This window comes from Lemur catta, chromosome 5, assembly GCF_020740605.2.
Source record: "Lemur catta isolate mLemCat1 chromosome 5, mLemCat1.pri, whole genome shotgun sequence".
Taxonomy (NCBI): domain Eukaryota; kingdom Metazoa; phylum Chordata; class Mammalia; order Primates; family Lemuridae; genus Lemur; species Lemur catta.
In genome coordinates this window covers 31913046-31934289 of record NC_059132.1, presented here as the reverse complement: position 1 = coordinate 31934289, position 21244 = coordinate 31913046, and the positions used below count along the sequence as shown (strand labels likewise).

Genomic DNA, 21244 nt, shown 5'->3' with positions numbered 1-21244 from the left:
CATTAGTTAGTTCCAATTTAAAAGTGAGTGCATGTGGTGTTTGTTTTTCCATTCTTTAGATACTTCACTTAGGATAATGGTCTCTAGTTCCATACAAATTGTTGCAAAAGGCACTAATTCATCCTTCTTAATGGCTGAGTGGTGTTCCATGGTGTACATATACCACATTTTGTTCATCCACTCATGAATCGATGGGCATGTGAATTGATTCCACATCTTTGCAATTGTGAATCGTGCTGCAATAAACATTGAAATGCAAGTGTCTTTTTGATAACATGACTTATTTTCCTTTGGGTAAATAGTCAGTAGTGGGATTGCTGAATCAAATGATAGGTCTACTTTTAGTTCTTTGAGGAATCTCCATACCATTTTCCATAGAGGTTGTACTAATTTAATTTGGCTCCTATCAACAAATAAGCAAAGAAACCATGGTTTCTCATTCCAGATAACCCTGAAGTCAAGTGTCAACTCCTGATCCATTTCCGACCATTAGAATGCACAGTACCTATTTGCATTCTGCACCAACCCAAACTGTGTCTTCAAGTTCCCTATAAAGAACCCAGAAACACACAAACAACAGAGAGCAAGGAATGCTTTTCTAGAGATTGTGGAGGAGTGACAAAAATGGCAGTTTACCTTGCACACCCCACAGCCCAAGACTCCTCATTACAACTCTGTCATCTTTTGCAACACCACCTGGTAAAATCCTTGTCATTTGTAATATGAAAAGAAAATTACCATAAAATTTCAAAGATGCACAAATAAAATAAGGTGAAAACAACTAAATACATTATCAAAACCTGTTGCTAGAACTGAAGCTTACTCAAATCCTAAGAAAGTTAACTTTGCTTCGTTTTTAATTAGTCTTTCCTCATACTTAAGCAAAGCCGGCATCACTACACCCAACAATCTGGTCCTTCTGGAACAGGTGACTCATGTCTCCATCAATGAACAACGTGAAGCCGAAGTATTGACTTGAGAATGTTAATTAACACTAAGGGTGCTGATCAAGGAAATGGAAGCCAGTGTTATAAATACATTCCTTAACAAAATTCATCCACATGGACAAGTTCTGAAAACTTTTCAGAATTTCTTTAAAAAAGGCAACTCTGAATCTAAAGATAACAGTCAATATAAAATTAAGCTTTTGAAGATCACCTGTTTAAACACAGGAAAAGGACTACTGGGATTCTGATAGATGCTTCTGGAGAGAGTTTGGGAAACTGGTAGATCAGTTGTCAGATTCTGAGGCTCTGCTTTATAGAACATGAGGCATTTGAAGCTCACAAATAGGTGTGGAGGTAAAAACAACAGAAGCCCCTACCCAGCCAAGCCCAGAGTGACTCATCAAAGCCTAAGTCTGACTTTGGGGTTTCTTTCTATCCTCATGCCCAGTTCCTGAATCTCATTCCGCCCGCATAGCAGCTCCTGTTCTGGTGCCTGCTGCATGCCAGCCTGAGCCCCTGCCTCTGTCTGTAACCTGTTCAGGAGCCCGGCCCTCTGGCACTTTGCACCACTACGCTGTGCTCCTTGCTTCTCTCTCCTCCATGTTGCCTCTTCTAGAAATAGAGGCCAGTGGCAAACATCCAGAGACATTAGCATACTTCTGCTGTGCTCCGTGGCTGCCTTACCTCTGTTTTTGCTGCCTGTCTGGGCTCCAGTTAGTTCTTCTTTATCTCTGAGGCCCACAGATTGTTTGAACTACCATCTGTTTGCTGCCACACCCTTTAGATATTAACTTGTTCTCCCTGTCAGACTGAAATTATTTGTAAAGGGTGTATAATATAATGAATAAGAAAGGAAAGTCCTTGGAGGTAGAGCACACTGGGGTCAGATTTAGGTTTGCCACTTCTGGGTAACATTGGGATAGTGGCTTAACCTCTGAGTTTCAGTTCATGCATTTCAAAACAGGGACAGTAGCCCTTCCTTGCAGATTAGCATAAACTAATGTATACACAGTACTTTATATTGTGCCTAGCATGTAATTAGCTAACAATAAATGGTAGTTTTAAAAAATAACGAAAACAAAAATCTGTGCTTGTCTTAAGTTTGTCTCCTAAGCACATAGGTGGTTTAATTTAGGTCCTGGCACCCCTTAGTCTTTTCCATCCTATCACAGCCACCACACCTGCGCCTGCTTGAGTCTGTCCTGAGATACACCACTACCTTGCAGGCACGGCCTCATAGGAGACAGGTTCTAAGCAGGTCTGGGCTTCAGAAAAATCACTCTCTAAGTGGAAGTAGTGAAAATAATGATAGAAAATACATGTTGTCTGTTCTATACGCCAGCTACTATTCTAAACGCTTTAGGAACATAAAGTCATTTAGTGCTCAAAACAACTATTTGAGGTAAGTACTACTGCCCATTTTACAGATGGAAAAAGTTACAGAAAGTTACAGAAAGTAATCTGCTCAAGTTTAGGTGAGATTTGAAACCAGAAATTCTAGCAACAAGGTCCCTGCTTTTAACCACTACAGCACAATGTCTCTGCATAGCCGTGAAGGAAACATGCTGAGAAACAAAAGGAGAGAGTAGAAGAGACAGCAGAGGATGGAGGACGGGAAGAATGAAGAGAGAAAGCAAAGGAGAAAAGTTAGGAAACATTTGGAAATTATAATGTAGATCTGCACAAAATTAGTGAACAGGAGAATAAAGTGGGGCATGAGCAATTGGAGACAAATTTTAGTAACAGAACTGAAAAAGAGTGGGAAAACTATCTGTTATGGGTGATGAGGAAGAGATAACAATATTGAAGATGTGGATGAAGTTCAGGGTTTGGACAATTAGTTACATGGTGATGTTATTACTTCTCAATTGCAGTTTTCTATAAAGCAAGGTGCGGAACTCAGTGTGTTCCAACCCTTCATTCTCAATGTGTGATGCTGTCTAACACTTTGTAAGAGATATTGTTATTCTTGTCTCCACTAGAGTCTGTGATTATCCTTGGCCAGCCTCATATCCTGTATATTTGCAGCACCCATTCCAGTGCCTAAAAAAACAGCAGGAGCACAACATGTAGAAGAAGAATAAATAAATGGTGAAAGGAGTTTGAGAGGAAGAAGAAGAGTTAAATTTTGTACACCTTAAGTTGAAGGTAATGCAGAATATTCAGGTAGAAATGTTCAGCTATCAATTAGAAATTCAGAACAGGAACTCTGGGTTAGTAAAATCTACTGATGAAGATTTTTAGTCATCTGGGTATATAACTGAAGCCAAAACTAAACAAAATCATTAACATTTAGCCCTTATTATTTGTAGTGCACTACACTAAGCACCAAACATGCTTGATTACTTTTATTATTCCTCACTACAAATACATGAGATAGGTGTGATTATGTCTACATTTTACTACAACAAGAGCTTTGGGAAGGTTAGTAATTCATAGAGGTTTACCTCCTGCATTGATCTCATAGGAGATAGATAAGGACCAGATTTTTGTATTTACAATCCACTAGATTTAATTGAAAAAGCCAAATCCCTGGAATCAATGATAGCTAAGAACAGTTAATATACATTATTAAAAAGCATAAAAATATGTTTATAAGAAGCTGCCACTAGAAGAAGAATGATTATACATCAAAGATTTTTATGAACCTATAGGCAAAACCTATTCACTGGAGTACGGACCTCTTGAAGGGTGGGATTGCATCTTAATCATCTGCCGCCTCTAGGGCCTAACATCGAGTCTAAACACACTTAAAGGTAATTTAATAAGTGTTGAACTAATGTTAAAGGTTATTCTAGAAGACATACTCTAAAATCACCATTGACCCCAGCTATGCATTCAGTAGCCTGATAAAATAATTCCCCTTCCTTCAATTATGAGTTCTTAATACCTGCTGGAGTTAAAGGAATAAACACGAGTTTGTTGCCCAAAAGACTGAGAGTGTAACAGTTTAATTGCTTTCCCCACAGGCAAGAAATTGTTATCAGAGTCTTTAATGAGGTCTCCTTGACTACTGTGAATAATGCTATTAATACAATGAACATGGGAGTGTAGATACACCTCTGAGATCCAGATTTCAATTTTTTTTGATATATACTCAGAAGTGGGATTGTTGGATCAAACAATAATTCTATCTTGAATTTTTTTTTTTTTGAGGAACCTCCACAGTGTTTTCCATAGCAATTGCACCAATTTGCATTCCCACCAACATTACACAAAGGTTCCAGTTTTCCTACATCCTTGCCAACACTTATCTTTTTTTTTTAATAATACCTATCCTGACAGGTGTGAGGTGATATCCCATTGTGATTTTGATTTGCTAGTTAAAAAGCAGAATGCACTTCTATGGAACTGAATAATAATCAAGCAATCAAACAAAACAATGTTAAATCATGTTGTCCTACCATGGCTCTATAACTTGCTAAGAATGAAATATTTTCCCCTGGAAGCCTTCTTGATCTTTGATAAGCTGGTGCTGTGGTCTGGATATGGTTTGTACCCACCAAAATGCATGCTGAAATTGGACCCCCTTTGTGGTGGTGTTGGGAGATGAGGCCTAATAAGAGGTGTTGTGTACCTCATGAATAGATTAATACCTCAGGGAGTGAGTTCTCACTCTCCCAGGAATGGATTAGTTTCCTCAAGTGGTTGTTAGGAAGTTTGCCTTCCTTGGTTTCTCTCTATTGCTTTCTTCCTCACCACCATGTGATCTCTTTGCATGATCCACTTTCCATGAGTGGAAGAAGCCTGATGCCCTCACCAGAAGCTGAGCAGATGCTAGCGCATGCCCCTGAATTTTCTAGCCTGCAGAACTGTCAGCTAAATAAACCTCTTTTCCTTATACATTATCCAGCCTCAGGTATTCTGTTATAGCAACACAAAATGGACTACCATATCTGGTGACTTTGCCCTTGGTGTCACATGTAAATACATCATTTGCAAAATGACTTCATAATGAGGTCTGAGGTTCTCAGAATGGGGACACAGCCTTCCGTTCAGCAAGAGAACTGAGCCTTTAGGGATTTGCTAGTAAAATCTTAACTGAAGAAACTCAAGTGGATGAATCACATTGTTTCTTATGGCAAAGATGAAAACTTTCTTCGTGGCTATCTTGGCTACTGGCTATTTCTCATGTAAGAATTTGTCAAAGAATATTGGGGAAGGAGTAAATATTTGATCTTCCAGGGGAAATAACAAGCCAACAATAACTGCTATCTAGACATAGAAATTTTTGAAACTTTGAGGCTTTTCTCAGGAACAATTCCTACCTCAACTAAAATGAATACCAGTGGCTGAATCCATTTTTATATATTTCAAGGATCCTGCCATAGAGTGATTCAGATGAGCTATTTTAAGGAATGATCTATAAGAGTTGTAATCAATATCTGACAAATAATTTGGCCTTCTGAGTTGATAATCAATTTTGACTCTCCCTCTGCTTCCTAATTTTTTCCCATCATACACACACACACACACACACACACACAGTGGTATTTTTTGTGTTTGTGTGCACGCACATAAATGTATTCTGTGCAAAGTGGTGTCAGTTTTTGACATGGCTTACTATTAGACCACCATGAGACCAGATGTTATCAAATCCCAAGAGAGGATTTCTAAGCAGCTTCAACAAAGTGACCAATAAGGTCAGAGGTAAAACCGAATCTGCCAGCTGAATGGTGCAAGTACAGAGGGAGGCAAGGAGAAGGCTCAGCTGCAGTGGCTCAAAGAAGTCAAGGCTGCCAAGCAGAACATAAAATATAAAGGTAAACGGAACCATTAATAGCGTGAGTAAACAGACTTTGACACAGAGGTCCCAGGAAAAGAGGCTTCCTTAAAAGTAGGTAGAGTTTAGAGAAACGGTGCATTCAAGATGCAATAATTGAAAACCAAGGCAGGTATCTAAGATTTCTATCGGTACGTAGGATGGCTATGAAGAATGCGACCTTTTCCTAAAATAACACTACACAGTATTTGAGCAGCTCAGCAGTGGACGATACTGCTGAGTCCCAGAAGATGAAACTGGAATTTAAATCCCTTCTGCCTAAGGTCAGCAGTAAACCTAGGCTCAGGTTGAGTTCCCAAGTGGGACATTAAGTGTCCCAGGCATGAAGAGAGGAAGGAAACAGTGTTTGGCAATCAGACACAATCAGATAAACCTCGTATGAAGGAGCCACTTATTTTTTTCATGATTTTTATGGTTATTAATTTATATGTGATTACTTAATAAGCTAATTAGCTGTTCACATTTCAATACTGCATTGCTTTATTTGATCCTTTTTTAAAAATATTTTTGTTTCAGATATTTGGGGTTCTGGTCTATTTAAGGTAAGTTTGCCACTTCCTGCATAAGGATGATTTTTCTAATCTTAGCCTCATAGAATTTCTATTAGGTTGACCCATATTAAACCATATGAAACTGCCAATATCTGACCATTGTCAACCCAATTATTGCCAATAATGGCAATTTCATATGGTTCAATCTAAATATCTCTGTCAAAATAGATCCTGGAGAACACCAGTACTCATCTTTGACTCTTACTGCTCTCTTATTCTCTTATATACCACTAGCAATTAAAGCTTCTGATATTTGTTTTTTAATGTTTTTTCTCCCTCTAACATCATCGCTTTTGCCTAGGTCAAGTTCTCCTCACTTCTTGCTCATATTTCTGTGATGGCCATCTAATTGTCTCTTTGCATGTAGTCTGATCCAGGGTTGGCAAACTATGACCACCTCTATTTTGAAAATAGAGTTTTCTTGGAACACAGACAAGCTCCTTTGTTTACCTGTCTATGGCTGCTTCCAGATTAGAACAACAGAATTGAGTACTTGCAACTAATGGCCTAAAAATCATAAAATATTTACTACCTGGCTCTTAACAGGAAAAGTTTGCCAACCCCTCCTCTAATCTTCTCCACAACCTCAAGAATGGACTTTCTAAAATGCAAATCTGATTGATACTTCTCCCTATTTAAAACAGTGACTCCCCTATTCCCAGGATAAACTTTTTGCATATTTTACAATGCCCTCCTTAACCCAGCTGGTTCTCCCTAAAAGAATTCCCTTTCTCTCACCCTGGGTTCTAGTTAAACTATTTTGGGCTCCACACTATTCCAGTTTTGTGTCTTTGTGTATGTATGTATTTCCCCTCTAATTAAATATCTTTCTTCCCATACTCATATCCAATTTTAAAAGTCATCTGCATATTTTTAAGAGCCCACTAAAGCATCAGTTCTTTGGCAAAGGCTTCCCAAATATACTATGTAGCATTAATCATTAAAAGAAGAGATAAGAAGCATAAACAGTGTTTCCCAAAGAGTGATGTGAGTACCTCCTAATAGTATTAATGATAATTTTAGTTAATATACCAATGAATCTCTTTTATTTCAATAATTTCAGCTTTTCTTTAATGTGTTAGAAAAAATATAAATGCAACTTCAAACCCAAGATATCACAGCTATTCATACTTAGGACAATCTAAGGTTGGTAATCAAGTTTAAAAAGTGAGATAATTTAAAGCAAAGTATTTTAAAGAAAAATAGTGCATGAATTTGGAAGGAATCATGAAACAAGTGGCTGAAGTTTGGGAAGCACTGCTGTGATGGCAGCCCTTGAAATCATATAAACAAGAGGATAACCTGACATTTACCTGATATATCCAGTATATATGGATACACTGTGACCTGAACCACTGGAGAAGGAGGTTGTGGTAGCTCATTCCTAATCGGCTTATTTTAATACATAATGCTCATGAATTTTCCAAGCTTCTACCCATAGACAAATTATTCTAATATTCAAGGTCCTCTAAGACCAGCTTTCTCCAATTCTGGTGATAGTGAGGAAAGTAAAATAAAATGGAGACATATTTAAACCTGGTAGCTCCTTCCCTTACTATGCCAAAATCCTAGTCCCTATTACAGTCAATGCCAGAGTGGGACCATACAATGTGTCCTGTTCCAGGCACCACAGTTAAAGGGGGGCATTGATGAACTGAAAGGATTTCAGAGGCACATGGGAAGTGCTCATAGTCATTCCCAGACGGTAGTTACAGTCATTTTTGTCATTTTTTGGAATGGTTCTTTTCTCCTCTAACAAAGTGCAGATATCCACTACACAACCAAGGATCTGGGCTGTGTGGCTTCACTTGCCCTACAAGATGGAATTTGCAAAAGCTCTGGTCTCTGGATTTAAGGTAATACAGTTTGTATGTTTGAGGTTTAAAAGAAGACATTATCTCTTCTCTGCGCAAAATAAAATATTTAAGCACTTTTATTAGAAGCCATTAAGAGATCATTGCAGGATAGAAGGTTTGACCTGTGAATTTTGCTTTAGGACATTCCATGTGCTCATTATATGACGGAGTATGCACAACAGACACGCATATGCTCCATAAGACTCAGCCCATTATGTGCTTCTAATAATGTGACATATCCTAATTCCTGCGTGTACTGCTTTGCTAACATGTAAGTGAAAGCATGAAACCAAAAACATAACCCATTATTGAGAATCTAAAATGTAGCTGATTGATAGCAGTCAGCTGTACACACTTTACTATTTTGGAAAATGTTTGTGAATTCCTCAAAATGTGATTCTGTACTATAAAAGTGATGTCACTGGAGAGAAGCGGTGACAGGGAGTAAAGAAATGGGACTCTGAGTCCCACCTCTAACTTCAGAAGAGAAAGCTCCCTTTAACTGTTTTGAACAGGAGTTTCAATATGAGATTCTGTGTGAAAAAAGGTTCTGTTCTTAAAATGTATGTAAATCATAGCTGTAATAAACATCACTCTTTTAAAAATAAGACCAAAGCAAAAAGTCTCAGCACTCAAGGTCAGAAGAGCTTGGGTTGAATCTTGCTCCTGAGGTTAAGTGATATTGGGAAGTCTCAGCATTCCCCCGACCTCAAATTCTTAGCACCAATCTGTGAATATATTTACTGCTTCTACTTGCTACATACACCCCATGCACACCGACTCTCTTTCCTGATATTTTCAGACCTACAAAGCTTTTTTCTGCTTCGGGAACTTTGGGCAAATTATCCTCTCCTAAAAGGATGTTTTCTCATCCTCTTCACAGGGCCAGCTCTTCATCACTTGGGTTTTAATCTAAATATAGCTCCCCATGGGTGCCTTCCCTGACTGTCCTGACATAGATTCAACTCTGGTTTTTCATGTTAATCCCCTTCTCTTTCCTTTGTAATACTCGTCATAAATCTCAAATGCTTTAATATTCTGTTTGTTTATTTTTGGCCTATCACCAAACATAAGCTCCATGAAGTCAGAAGGTAGCTTTCTGATTTATTCCTAGCATTTAACACAGTGTCTGCACCAAGTAAACCCCCAATAAGTACTTGTCAAATGAATGAATAAGGCCTCTTGGGCAGAATTAATGTGCTAATGGGTGTAAAATTTATTTATAAACTTAAAGCATTCATTATAGGTAATCTTTAAAATTTTTTATCACCTGCTGTTTCAGCTCAATCTCCCCAAATGGAATGTGTGTTTAAGAGGAAAGACTCTGATCCTATAGACCTTAACTGGAACCTCAGCTCTTCTGTTCAAACTCGATGACTTAGAGTTATTAGTTATAGTTAACCTCAGTAATGACCTCAGAGGTCGGCAGTGAGAATAGAAAAAGATAATACATAAAGAAGACTTAGCATAATGCCTGTTACATGGCAAGCCATTAGTGACCTAGTATTGCTGCCAACTAGAGGACCAAACATCCCAGTTTTTCTGGGACTGAGGGTTTTCCTGGAATGTGGAATTTTGAGTACTAAAATAGGATAGTCATAAACAAACCAGAATGTTTAGTCACCCTATCATCAACATGCCTTCATACTCAGCCCCCTAGGGCTCCTTCCATATACTGACTCTCTCACTTGGACCATATAACCCATAAATTTTCAACCAGTTCAACAGTGTCTTCCAGGCTATCTCAAAATTTCATCTGATAGGCCTTCAGGTTATGGTCACGATCATTCCATGACACACACAGGGACTCCTCCTCCCACATTTATTATTAGCTCTCCATTTTTACCCTTTCTTCAAACCTACTGTCTCTCTCCTTCTCTGGGATCTGAAGGCTTTAGGGAAATAAAAAGGAACTTCTCAGTGCTAAAAATTTATACATAGGACTCTAATTTTAATAGCAGGGTGAATAATAAATTCATTCTTTTTTTTTTTTTTTTTTTTTTTTTTTGAGACAGAGTCTCACTTTGTTGCCCAGGCTAGAGTGAGTGCCGTGGCATCAGCCTAGCTCACAGCAACCTCAAACCTCCTGGGCTTAAGCGATCCTACTGCCTCAGCCTCCCGAGTAGCTGGGACTACAGGCATGCGCCACCATGCCCGGCTAATTTTTTCTATATATATTTTTAGTTGGCCAGATAATTTATTTCTATTTTCAGTAGAGACGGGGTCTCGCTCAGGCTGGTCTCGAACTCCTGACCTCGAGCGATCCACCCGCCTCGGCCTCCCAGAGTGCTAGGATTACAGGCGTGAGCCACCGCGCCCGGCCTTAAATTCATTCTTTTAAAGTATACAACTCAGTGGTCTTTAATGTATTCACAGCATTGTTCAACCATCACCACTAGCTAATTGCAGAACAATTTTCATCAGAAAGACACTTGTACTCATTCTCATATCTTCCATCCCCAGTACCTGGCAATCACCAGTCTACTTTCTGCCTTTATGGATTTGCCTAGTCTGGATAATCCATATAAATGGAATTATATAATTTGTGGCCTTTTGTTTCTGGCTTCTTTCACTCAGCATAAATTTTCAAGATTCATCCATGTTGTAGAATGTATCAGTTCTTTACCCCTTTTTGTGGCTGAATAATATTTCATTGTGTACATATACCATATTTCATTTAACCATTTGTTCATTATGGACATTGGGTTGTTTCTCCTTTGGCTAGTATGAATAATTGAATAATGTTCCTATGAACATTCATGTATAAGGTTTTGTGTGGACTTACGTTTTTATTTTTGTTGGGTATAAACTGATGAGTGAATTGGTAGGGCACATGGTAGCTTCATGTTTAACATGCTTTCCAAGAAAGCTGCAACATCTTACAATCCCAGTAGCAATATATGAGAGTTCCTATTAATCTGCATTCTCACCAATACTTATTATTGCTCATCTGTTTGATGATAACCATCCTAATAAGTATGAAGTGGTATCTCATGGTTATGATTTGCATTTCCCAAAAGACAAATGATGTTAGATAGCTTTTCATGAGTTTATTAGTTATTTGTATATCTTCTTAGGATAAATGTCCATTCAAATGTTTTGCTCACTTTTAAATCAGATTATTTATCTTTATGTTGTCGAGTTATAAGAGTTTTTTATTCTGGGTACGAGTTCCTCAACAGATACTGACTTGCAAATATCTTCGCCCATTATGTGAGTCATCTTTTCATTTATAAATGGTGTCCTTTGAAGTCCTAAATATTTTAATTTTGGTGAAGTCCAATTTACCTATCATTGCTTGTGCTTTTGGTGTCATATCCAAAAAACCATTGTTTAACCCAGGGTCACAAAGATTTACTTCTTTGTTTTCTTCTAAGAGTTTGACAGGTTTAGATCTTACATTTATGTCTTTGGGCCATTTTACATTATTTTTGTATACGATGTGAGGTAGGCAATCCAACTTCATTGTTTTATATGTAGATATCCAGTTATCTCCATACCATTTGTTGAAAAGATTATTCCTTCCCCATTAAATTATCTTAGAACTTTTGTTGAAAATCAATTGACCACAGCTATAAGGGTTTATTCTGGACTTTCAACTGTATTCCATTAGTCTATATGTCTATCCGTATGCCAGCACCATACTTTCTTGATTACTGTAGCTTTGCTCAGTAATCTTTGAAATCAGGAATTATGGGTTCTTCAACTTTTCTCTTTCTCAGATTGTTCTGACTATTCTGGCTACTATCCTTCAGAAGTATTAAAGATGTTGCTGAAGAATAACGTACAGATCTATCAGCGTAATAGTTTTAACAGTAAAATACTAGGAAAAAAATTAAATGTTCTAATATCAGATAATTAATTTCAATAATTTATAGTGCATCTGCAGTTAATAATTTCTGGAAAAGAGATAGTGAAGGAAATTGTGTCACTACCTATAGTAATGCTACAATTATCAATGCTCCAATGCCCACTGACTTTGTTGGCAAGAAATCCAGTATTTTCCAAGGTTTTATTTCCCAAATTGTTCTTAGCATCTGGAGAGATAGCAGTGGGACTAGAAGTTTTCTCAAATAAAATCTGTTCCTTTTCCCATTGTGATGCTACCATTTAAATATCCTTGTCCATGACACCCCCTGATGTTTACTACACCTATGCCCTACTGCCTATCTTCTTTTTATCCCAGGCCAGTTGAGAAAGCCATTCTGCTTCCCATTCCCCCCATTTCACAGAGAGTTCATACAGAAGAATTATCTGACTCCCCAACCTTCACATTTCTCTCTTTTAGCCTGCAGTTGCTTTCTTCCCAGATTATCGAGGCATTCCAAATGTGTGGCCAGGTCTTGTTCATGATAAGGTAGGAGGGCCAACTTTCCCTTTACACTACTGTACATATGCCTCCCTCCATCCTTCAGGCCACAGTCAGGTTCTGCCTGGTACTTTCTTTCTGCATCTCAGGGCAGTCAGAAGGTTGATCCACTTGAGAACACCAAAGATCTCTGGCTTTTTGCTTAAAGCCTCCTCTTTTTTAGTTACGTAGGATACAAAATCTTGCTAGACATTGCACATCAAGTTTTCTAAAAATAATTATAATAAAGTTAAAAAATAACATGAGATACATGAATTATGTTCAAACTTTTGAAAAATATATGTATTGCATATACTCAGAAATATAAAATATTAAAGAGAATACATAATTGGGGACTTTTTGAAAGCCTATAAATATGCCTGACTTTAATTTAGTGTTTATTATATATATACCAGACACTGTGGTAGGTGCTACATAAGAATTATCTCATTTAATATTTAAAACAATCGTACAAAGTAGGTATTGGTATTGCCTTTCATTTTATAGGTGATGAAACAACTGAGGCTTAGAGAGATTTAGAGACTTTTCCAAGACATAACTAACTGACCATAAAAAGAGAAACCAAGAAACAATTCTAGGAATGAGTCCCAGAACATACAAGTTTAACTTCCCATTATCTTATCTCATGATTAGAATCTTATATTTAGACAGAATTTTAGGATTTTTCAAAACAATTCCTTATATTTATCCGTTTGTCCTATGAATATTTAATAAATACCTAGGAAATTCCAGATACTGTGTTAGGTGCTAGGAAAGCAAAAGAAAAAAAAAAAGAGTAAGATACTATTCCTCTCAGGCTATTACTACAAATAATATATGATTATAAGCCTGCTATAGTTAGAAAGTATTTTCCCAAACAGGGACCCTTTTAGACCTATACCAATACTGTCTGGTGAGTGGGGAAGAGATTACTCTCTTACATATAAAAAGAAAAGACTCCAAAGTTAATTGCCTTGCCCAATGTCAAATAGGATGTATTTACAGAAGATGAATAATGTTTTTTATCCTTTCATAGTAACTCTTATGTGGCTATTGTTTAACTTTTAACAAATAGATCACTTCGACAGGAAATGTACAAGCAAAATTCTATTGGCTATAATTTAGTACAAAATGCTGTAATTGGTTTCCTATTGTTTTTACATTTCTGATGAGGAAGACAAATATTTTTCACTTATGTTTTCCACACTCCTGTGTATATCTTGTTCTTAACCATTATGGTTTTTGTCCCAGTAATTTCCTTCCTATTTGTAGTCCATACAGCAGTTTTACAGTGAGCCTCAGAAAAACCTGTCTCAATTGGTACCCATGATTATGGTCATTTTACAGAGAATTCTGATAAAGAGAAGTGAAAAGACTGTTTCAGGGTGCCTTAGCAAGCCATTGCTTTCCCTCCCTCCACTTCTTAATATAGAGGCTTACACATTTGCTAAAAGCTCTAATAATTTTTCACCATGATTACAAATCAAAGGGGTCTTCTGGGTGAAAGGGTGTGTGGAGGGGAGAGGCAATTTTTTGTGGCTATGGGCTATTTGTAAGTCAGGCATTTACAAAATCAAGGTCTCTTTTTCTTTTAAAATTCCTATTATAATTCCTAGGCCAGGAGGAAGACAGGTTATATTTCATACAAATGGTCTCTAAATATTTATATCAATTTCTCTTAGAGCTTTGAATTTCACTCTTACGATTCAATACCAAGGAAAATGCAGAAAGGACAAAAACTCTTGGATATGATGTAATTTTCCTTTGTTCGTCATGAGAGAAACCATTTGAATCAAGCATCGTCTTTACCTCATAAAGCAGAATTTGTTATATTACTTTATTTCTTTTAAATCAATAAATTTTATCCTCTGGAAAGCTCCTCTTTGACTTGAAATAAATTTGATGTGATGTGCCAGAACTGTGTTTGGTTCTAGAAATTCAGAGCTGACGATGAGCAACTCATAGTGTAATAAGCTAATTAGACAATTCAGTAATTTATTTAGTAAATATTCTTTAAGTACTTTATGAGATTGAGAAACTTGGTTAGCCTTTCAGTTTTCAATCAAAACAGGTTTGGGCAGTTTTGTATTTTACAATGCAGTGAAGGAGCAAGAAAACAAATGAATATTAAACAATATGATAAAATGTGTGAAAAAGTAAGACACCTAATAGCATCCAGGAGCTGACCTTGGCGTTGGTACAGGTTGGCCTCCTACTTACATCTGGGCCTTAAAGTTCTCCTATTTAAGATAATCAATTTCATAGAACATTTACATATGATAAAGATATGATGTAACTATGATGAATCAAGACAAAGACAATACCATTCTATAACCACATATAAACACAGCAAAACATGAACATTAGCCAAATCACAAAATACCAAACATCCTCCTATCTAGACCAATGTAAGTGACTGCTGCTTCTTCAGCAATTATAACTATAGCCTTAGGCTACTCTTCCCTCCTTCTAAATAAGGCTTTTTAAAGATGCCCCATCACATAATTACTCCTACTTTCTGAGGAAATTCAATCAAAATCAAAGCCTCTCTTCTTTAAATTTTTCCCCAAATTAACCTAACAATCCCAAAGCCTACAATAAATCCTTTCTAATATCCTCTTACTGACATACCCCATGGCTCCCCCAGCATGTATATTGTCCTGCAGTGAATAAACCCAACTTGTTCAATTATAGGTGTGTTCCTGGTGGTTTTTGGCTGGAGGGTATGACAAATGCAAAACTTGAAAGTAGCAATAATATCATCCTCATTGTTCAAGCCCTCCTTGCCTCAATTCTCTGTCCAGGGGCATTTATGAAAATAGATATCCATGGAATATTAAATTATGGGGTAGGGAATATTTTATTCATTTATTTATTCATCCATTGATTCATAAGCTACCTTGTTCCAAAAATTATTTAAGGTGGCTGATACTATTCAGTGAATGGAAAGGTACAGAGTAGAGGGCAGCTCCCTGACAACTGTCATATGAAGATAACATCCTGACCAAAGAAACACCCAATGACAACGAAAAAGGTAGGATGAGGGCACCCTAAGTGACACTGATGTTTAACAGGATACGCCTTCCCTCACAGCTGAGGCTCCCTCTGCCCTGTTCTTAACCAGGGATGATATATTAATCACCTGCTGTCAGGTTCTACCTGACTCCCCATCTTCTTCCCTGCATTTCCATCCTCATCCTCAAGCCCTATCCCCTACTGATGGCAAGCTCATTTTGTTCTCAGGATCTAGAAGAAAAATCCTCATTACTTAACCTTGAAGAATTTAAGCTTCTATAGTTCAATCCTCAGGTAAATCTAAATCAGGTCTGATAAGGGGCATTTAAACTTGTGGGGACTTGATTTTTACTTGTCACAATAACTGGAGTGGCACTACTAGGCATTCAGTGGGCTAAGGCCCTGCAATACACTGAACAGTCCTGAACAGGTAAGAATTAACTCTCCGCAAATGCCAATAGTGCTCCCATTGAGAAACATCTCACCTGTAGATGGCAACTGTCTATCACATCCAACCCTCCTGCTTCTCCTCATGCCCACACCAGGTAGCAGTAATGAATAATAGTACATGCCACTTAGTGGGATGTGGCCTCAAACTCTTTCTCAACATAACAACCAAGGCATGCCTTGTCATCAGGTTTTAATGGAAGATAAAACTGATTTGCTATTCCTCCCCTTACTTTTTTTTTTTTTTCAACGAAGGAAGCTTCATGGCTCTTGAGATGAAGTCTCTACCTGGTACCTTCGTGCTGTTCCATTTCCTCTGCCTGTAGTCATGCCTTGGTCATCTGACTGCTCTCCAAGTCCTTCTCAGACAGGGGCCCTTTCACGGATGTGAGTTCTGTGGCCAAGACCCTGAAGCATCCCAACAGGTCTCTGTGACAGTAAATGCCTGCCAGCATTACTTTTCTGAATATTGCTTGCTTCTAGTGCAGAGTCAGCTACACCCTCTAGTGGAGAAATTACATGTAATACATTGAACTTCTTTGGAAGAATACACCCTCTGCCTACCACCTCCAGTATTGATCAGACTCCCCAGACTTTACAGAAAACCCAACTCAAAGTGACATAAATAAATAAGTGGAAGATGGAGGTGACAAGGGATTCTTTTATGGCTCCTGTACCTGAAAAGTCCAGAGGAATCTCTGAATTCAGGCATACCTGGATATCCAGGATCTCCAAAAATTTTGCTGTATATTTCTCTCTTCATCTCTTGGATCCATCCGTACTTTCCTTAATGCTGTTTTTATTCACAGACAGGTTTTCTCATCCAACCCCACCCTACCTCCATTCCCAGTGGGGATGGACGTAGCTCCAGAGGTACAATTTCAATGGAAGAGAGCTTTCCTTTTCTAAAACTTATAACAAAAAGTTTGAGTCTTGTTGTACTAGTTGTGATAAGAGGTTGATTCCTGAACCAGTCATTATAGCTACAAGTATGTGTAATTCTCATTGAAATGGACTGAATCACAAGGTCCTACAGGAGCCAGGAGTGGATCAGCCCTACTGTATGGACTAGAAGAGGACAAAGAATTGTTCCCCAAAGGAATATTGAGGCATTAATGCCAGAAGGAGAAGTTGATGAAGCTCAAGCAAACAACAGATGCTTTGATGCTACACTCTCTGTATGCCATTCTAGAGTCTAAGATAGTCCTCAGGCCAATCCCCTGCTATTTTGCTGCATTTACCACAGTTGTCTATTTTGCCTCTTTTTGTCATATGCCATGATACCCTCAGGAGCTGAAACACTTTTTGTCTTGCTAGAAAGCATGAAAATGTCACCCAGAGCTCTTGGCCTGCTGGAGCACACTCTTTCCTATCCAAACAAAATGACTTCACCTCCCATTTCACAAACTATAGGGAGTCTGGTGTCCTCCCAATTCCAGAGGACCCCAGAGCATTTACTTTCTTGTGGTAACTACTTGCTCTGTATCCCTAACTGCTCAGAGTTCCCCATCAGCACCTCCTTCCACTTTGTGATACTGCTGCTTGATTCCCCACCAGGTTGGTGCATGTTGGACGCCCCCCATCCATCTTCATTCCTCAAGCACTTTCAAGGCTATTCGGGGTAACAAATGTTTTCTGAAGGTCTGGGGTAATGGAGGAGGATAATGGCTAACACAGCATTGAAAATATGTCACGATTCTTTCAGTTAAGAGTGATACAAATCTAAATGAAGCTTAGCTTAGGCTGAACAAGAAATGTGTAGGCTCATGTAATCAGGAGGATCCAGGGTGGGACTTAATTCAGGTACAGCTGTATTCACGGACTCAGGCATCATCAAAAACCTCAGCCTCCATCCCTGCCCTCTGATTGTCTCTGAATTTCATAAATGCTGGTTTCATCATCTTCTATACAGACTCCATCTATGTGATGAGAAAAATGGCTGCTACCACCCTAGTCATGTGTCTTTACAGCTAGCCATCCAAAAGGAAAAGGGTTGGGGATGGGAATAAGAGACTCCTAGGGCCCAGCCAAACATTCTCCCAGTCAATATGCAACTGCAGTCCCCAGATATGGTAAATAGAATGTTTTTTAAAGTGATTAAGTACCTTAAAATGTCTATGCCAAAAGATCAAATTCAAGCAAAGAAATGAGGATTAAATCACACCTATATTATTTTTCTGTGTTAAGAACTAGTCTATGGATAATTAGCATTTAAAATGTTTGTCATATTTTCCTAAAATATTAAAGAATCTGACAGATGAGTTTTATGATTCAAATTTGAAATTTTTAATTGAGCATTGATCTAAACTTAGAATATTAAGTTGAAAAGATAAAAAAGTTGAGACATCAGCCAAACTGGCAGGAATCAAAATCACAACAGGCATTTCTAGTTATTTTTTTAAATTTACTTACAATGCTCCCCTCCTCTCACTCTCCATTTCTCCTTTCCCTTCCAAAATACACAAAGTTAGAGACTTTTTAGTGTATATCAAAGACTATATGGTACCATGCTTCAGAAAGCCTGTATAGGCACTGTCTAGCTCTGATACACATTACAAGGACAAAGGGTGCATTACAAAGGCTTAATCTGAATCTTAACATCCAGCTATTGGTTTATACATGGCAAAGAAACACATAAAGAATCATATTTCAAGGCTCAGGCCTGCAATCCTAACACTCTGGGAAGCACAGGTGGGAGATTAGCTTGAGGTCAGAAGTTCGAGACCAGCCTGAGCAAGAGTGAGACCCCTGTCTCTACCAAAAATAGAAAAAATTAGCTGGTCGTGGTGGTGCACGTCTGTGGTTCCAGCTAGGAAAGTTGGTGTACATTGAAGCCATATAAGACACAGGTTATTAGACTATGATGCTGGAGAAGAAAAAAACTGAAGATGGCTTGGTGTGTGTGGGGGGGCTTTTCTTCCTTATTACTTTCTTGATTGATAGGTGACCTACTGTTTCTTTCCCTACTGTGAAGACCTACTGTGTGTCTTATATGGCTTCAATGTACACCAACTTTCCTGCGGGTTATTTGTATCTACTTAAATCTAGGTATTTTAACCTATATTAATTATATGTATGTAAGGGCAAGAACACGGGATTTGGAAGGTAAAAAATGTGGATTTCATTCCAGCTGTGTGACATTCAGAGAAGATAATTCCTTATCCATTAAACAAAGAAAAAAAAATAATTAAGTTGCTCCCTGCCTACTTGTCAGAGTCGTAGGGAGACACTGATATGAACTCCCTTTCAGCTGTAAAATGGCACTAATTATGTGGAGACAATGTCCAAATTCACAGAAGGGATGATTTAGCAATATGTAATATGTTTAATTTGACTGCTCCTCCTGCAAAAAAAAAAAAAAAAAAAAAACAGTTCTCTGTTTTTTAGTTGAATGATTCTCGTAAAACCTCTATCGGAACCTATCTATTTTTCAAATGAGAAAGGTGAGGTCCAAAGGCTTACCCAAGATCACAGAGCATCAGCAGAACTGTAGAGGAAACACACCGGTTCCGGCGTATCAGACTCTCAGCGCTTCCGTGATGGCTCGTAAGTGTCACGTCAAGAAGGACAGCCCCGAGCCTTCAGAAATGCCACACTTACCATGGCTGCCGCGCCCGCACGCTGCGCCACACACCCAATATGGACACGGCGGTGCGGGCCCAGCCCGGAAGACTACACTCCGGAAATGCCCGAGCGGCGGCGGAAGCGGAAGCGCCTCGGCGGTGGGGGCCGCGGGAAGTGTCGGTAGCGTTCTCCCTCCCTCTCAACCACAATAACAGACGGCCGGCGTAGGTGAGGCTACTGCAGAGCGGGCCTGGGGGCCGGGAGGCGGGAACCGAGCCGCGGTTGTGTGAGGCGGGGCGGAGGCTGCTGGATGGGGGTTACAGGGCTCCCGACCGCTTAGGCTCTCGGTCTCCGGCTCCCTTCGGGCCTAGAGCTCCTGGGAGAGCAGGGGTTGAATTTATGGTTCCTGGCTTTCTAGGCCTTGCTGGCGGGTTTGACGCCTTGTCTGAGCCCGGCCTAAAATTCCGGCCTTAAAGAACCTTCTCTTGGCCTCGATTTCCTCAACAAAATGGGGGATTTGGCCTGGACAATTTGTGGGACTCCCCCTCCGGGCGTCACGAATTCCACGATGTTAATGTTAAGTCGGTATTTAGGCCAGTAAATTGAAGATGGCCTGTCGTCAGCGTACTGAGGGGATGTCTCCGAGCAGGAAGCAATGAACATGTCTTTGAAAGGGTGCCACGTCTGGGGATCAGGACCCCCGAGTTCTAGTTTTACCTTCTCCACCGAGTCACTATGTGACCTTGTCCCAGTCCATTATCCTCTTTGTGCTGCAGTTTATCTGTGACATGAACGTGTTGGATGCCTTTGATGCCCCCGCTAGCCACCGAGATTAGATTCTCAACACCCCTTTTAAGGAGTCTTTTCTTAGAGACAGACCTGAAAAGCATGTCTTCCCTGCACCCTGCATAACCAGGATTTGACTGTAAGAGATGACAACCCTGTTTCTTTCCAGACACCAAGCTGGCCAAGGGCAACTGGGCACTTAGGAAGTTTCCCGTGCAGTGACAAGCTCTTTCCAGAAAACTTTGTTTTATAAACTTAAACCAGCAGTGTAAATCACTCCAAAGTGGAAAATATGAGACCTTAGTTTTTGGCTTAAAGCTACTATTAACTTGATGGTTCACTTTGCACAAGTCCCTTTCTCTCTCTAGACTTGAGATTTCTCATCTGTCGAAGGAAGGTGTTGGATTATGTCACTGGTTCTTAGTCCCCTTTCCCGTCTCCCCAGCACAAGTGAAGAATAAAATAATGGCTCTATAAGGGCATAATTTTCTAGGGGGATGAAGAAGGTGTGGTGTGAAAGGTACATATTATGTGGTCATAGATTGAAAAAAAGTCTGCTTGTCATTTTTAACTTTCATTTTTACAATTATTGGTTTAGATGTTCTGTAAGACTCCTCTTTAAAATTTGTGATTCTAATGCCCTTTTTGGGTGCAGAATATAGAGATTTGTGTACCTTGTTGTTTAAATGATTTTGTGCCTGGAAGTACACATGTAGTCCATTAATGCATACTATAGGAGAAAAAAGAATAACTAGATTTCAGTAAGGTAAAGTGGTATAGTAAAATAAAATTGGTCTTGAACTGGAGTTGAAGACCTGGATTGTTGCTTCAGCGCTGGTGCAGTCTGCCTCTGTGACTTTGGGCTAGCCAGCTCACCTTTCTGGGCCTCACTTCTCTAATATGTAAAATGAGGGGTTGGACTGGGTGATATGTAAGCCTTTTTCAGC

General features: G+C 38.9%; 1 protein-coding gene and 2 long non-coding RNA genes across 8 annotated transcripts in view; 2 read left to right on the top strand and 1 right to left on the bottom strand.

The window, feature by feature from the left end:
* The window catches only part of LOC123638097, a 37405-nt gene extending 17855 nt beyond the window's left edge, over positions 1 to 19550 (bottom strand). For both annotated transcript variants that reach the window (XR_006735167.1, XR_006735168.1), the window contains exon 1: positions 19410 to 19550. This is a non-coding gene — a long non-coding RNA (uncharacterized LOC123638097). The remainder of the gene's footprint in view (positions 1 to 19409) is intronic.
* Positions 545 to 14188, top strand: LOC123638099. The gene is made up of 4 exons (XR_006735170.1): positions 545 to 699; positions 2930 to 3095; positions 6247 to 6272; positions 14168 to 14188. It is a non-coding gene; the product is annotated as an uncharacterized LOC123638099 (long non-coding RNA).
* Positions 19551 to 19637: 87 nt separating the features above from the next.
* The window catches only part of FBXO38 (F-box protein 38), a 54846-nt gene continuing 53239 nt past the window's right edge, over positions 19638 to 21244 (top strand). For 4 of the 5 annotated variants that reach the window (XM_045551426.1, XM_045551425.1, XM_045551423.1 and 1 more), the window contains exon 1: positions 19638 to 19739. The gene's annotated coding sequence lies outside the window, so the exon portion shown is untranslated. The remainder of the gene's footprint in view (positions 19740 to 21244) is intronic. The other variant, XM_045551424.1, reaches the window with a different exon arrangement.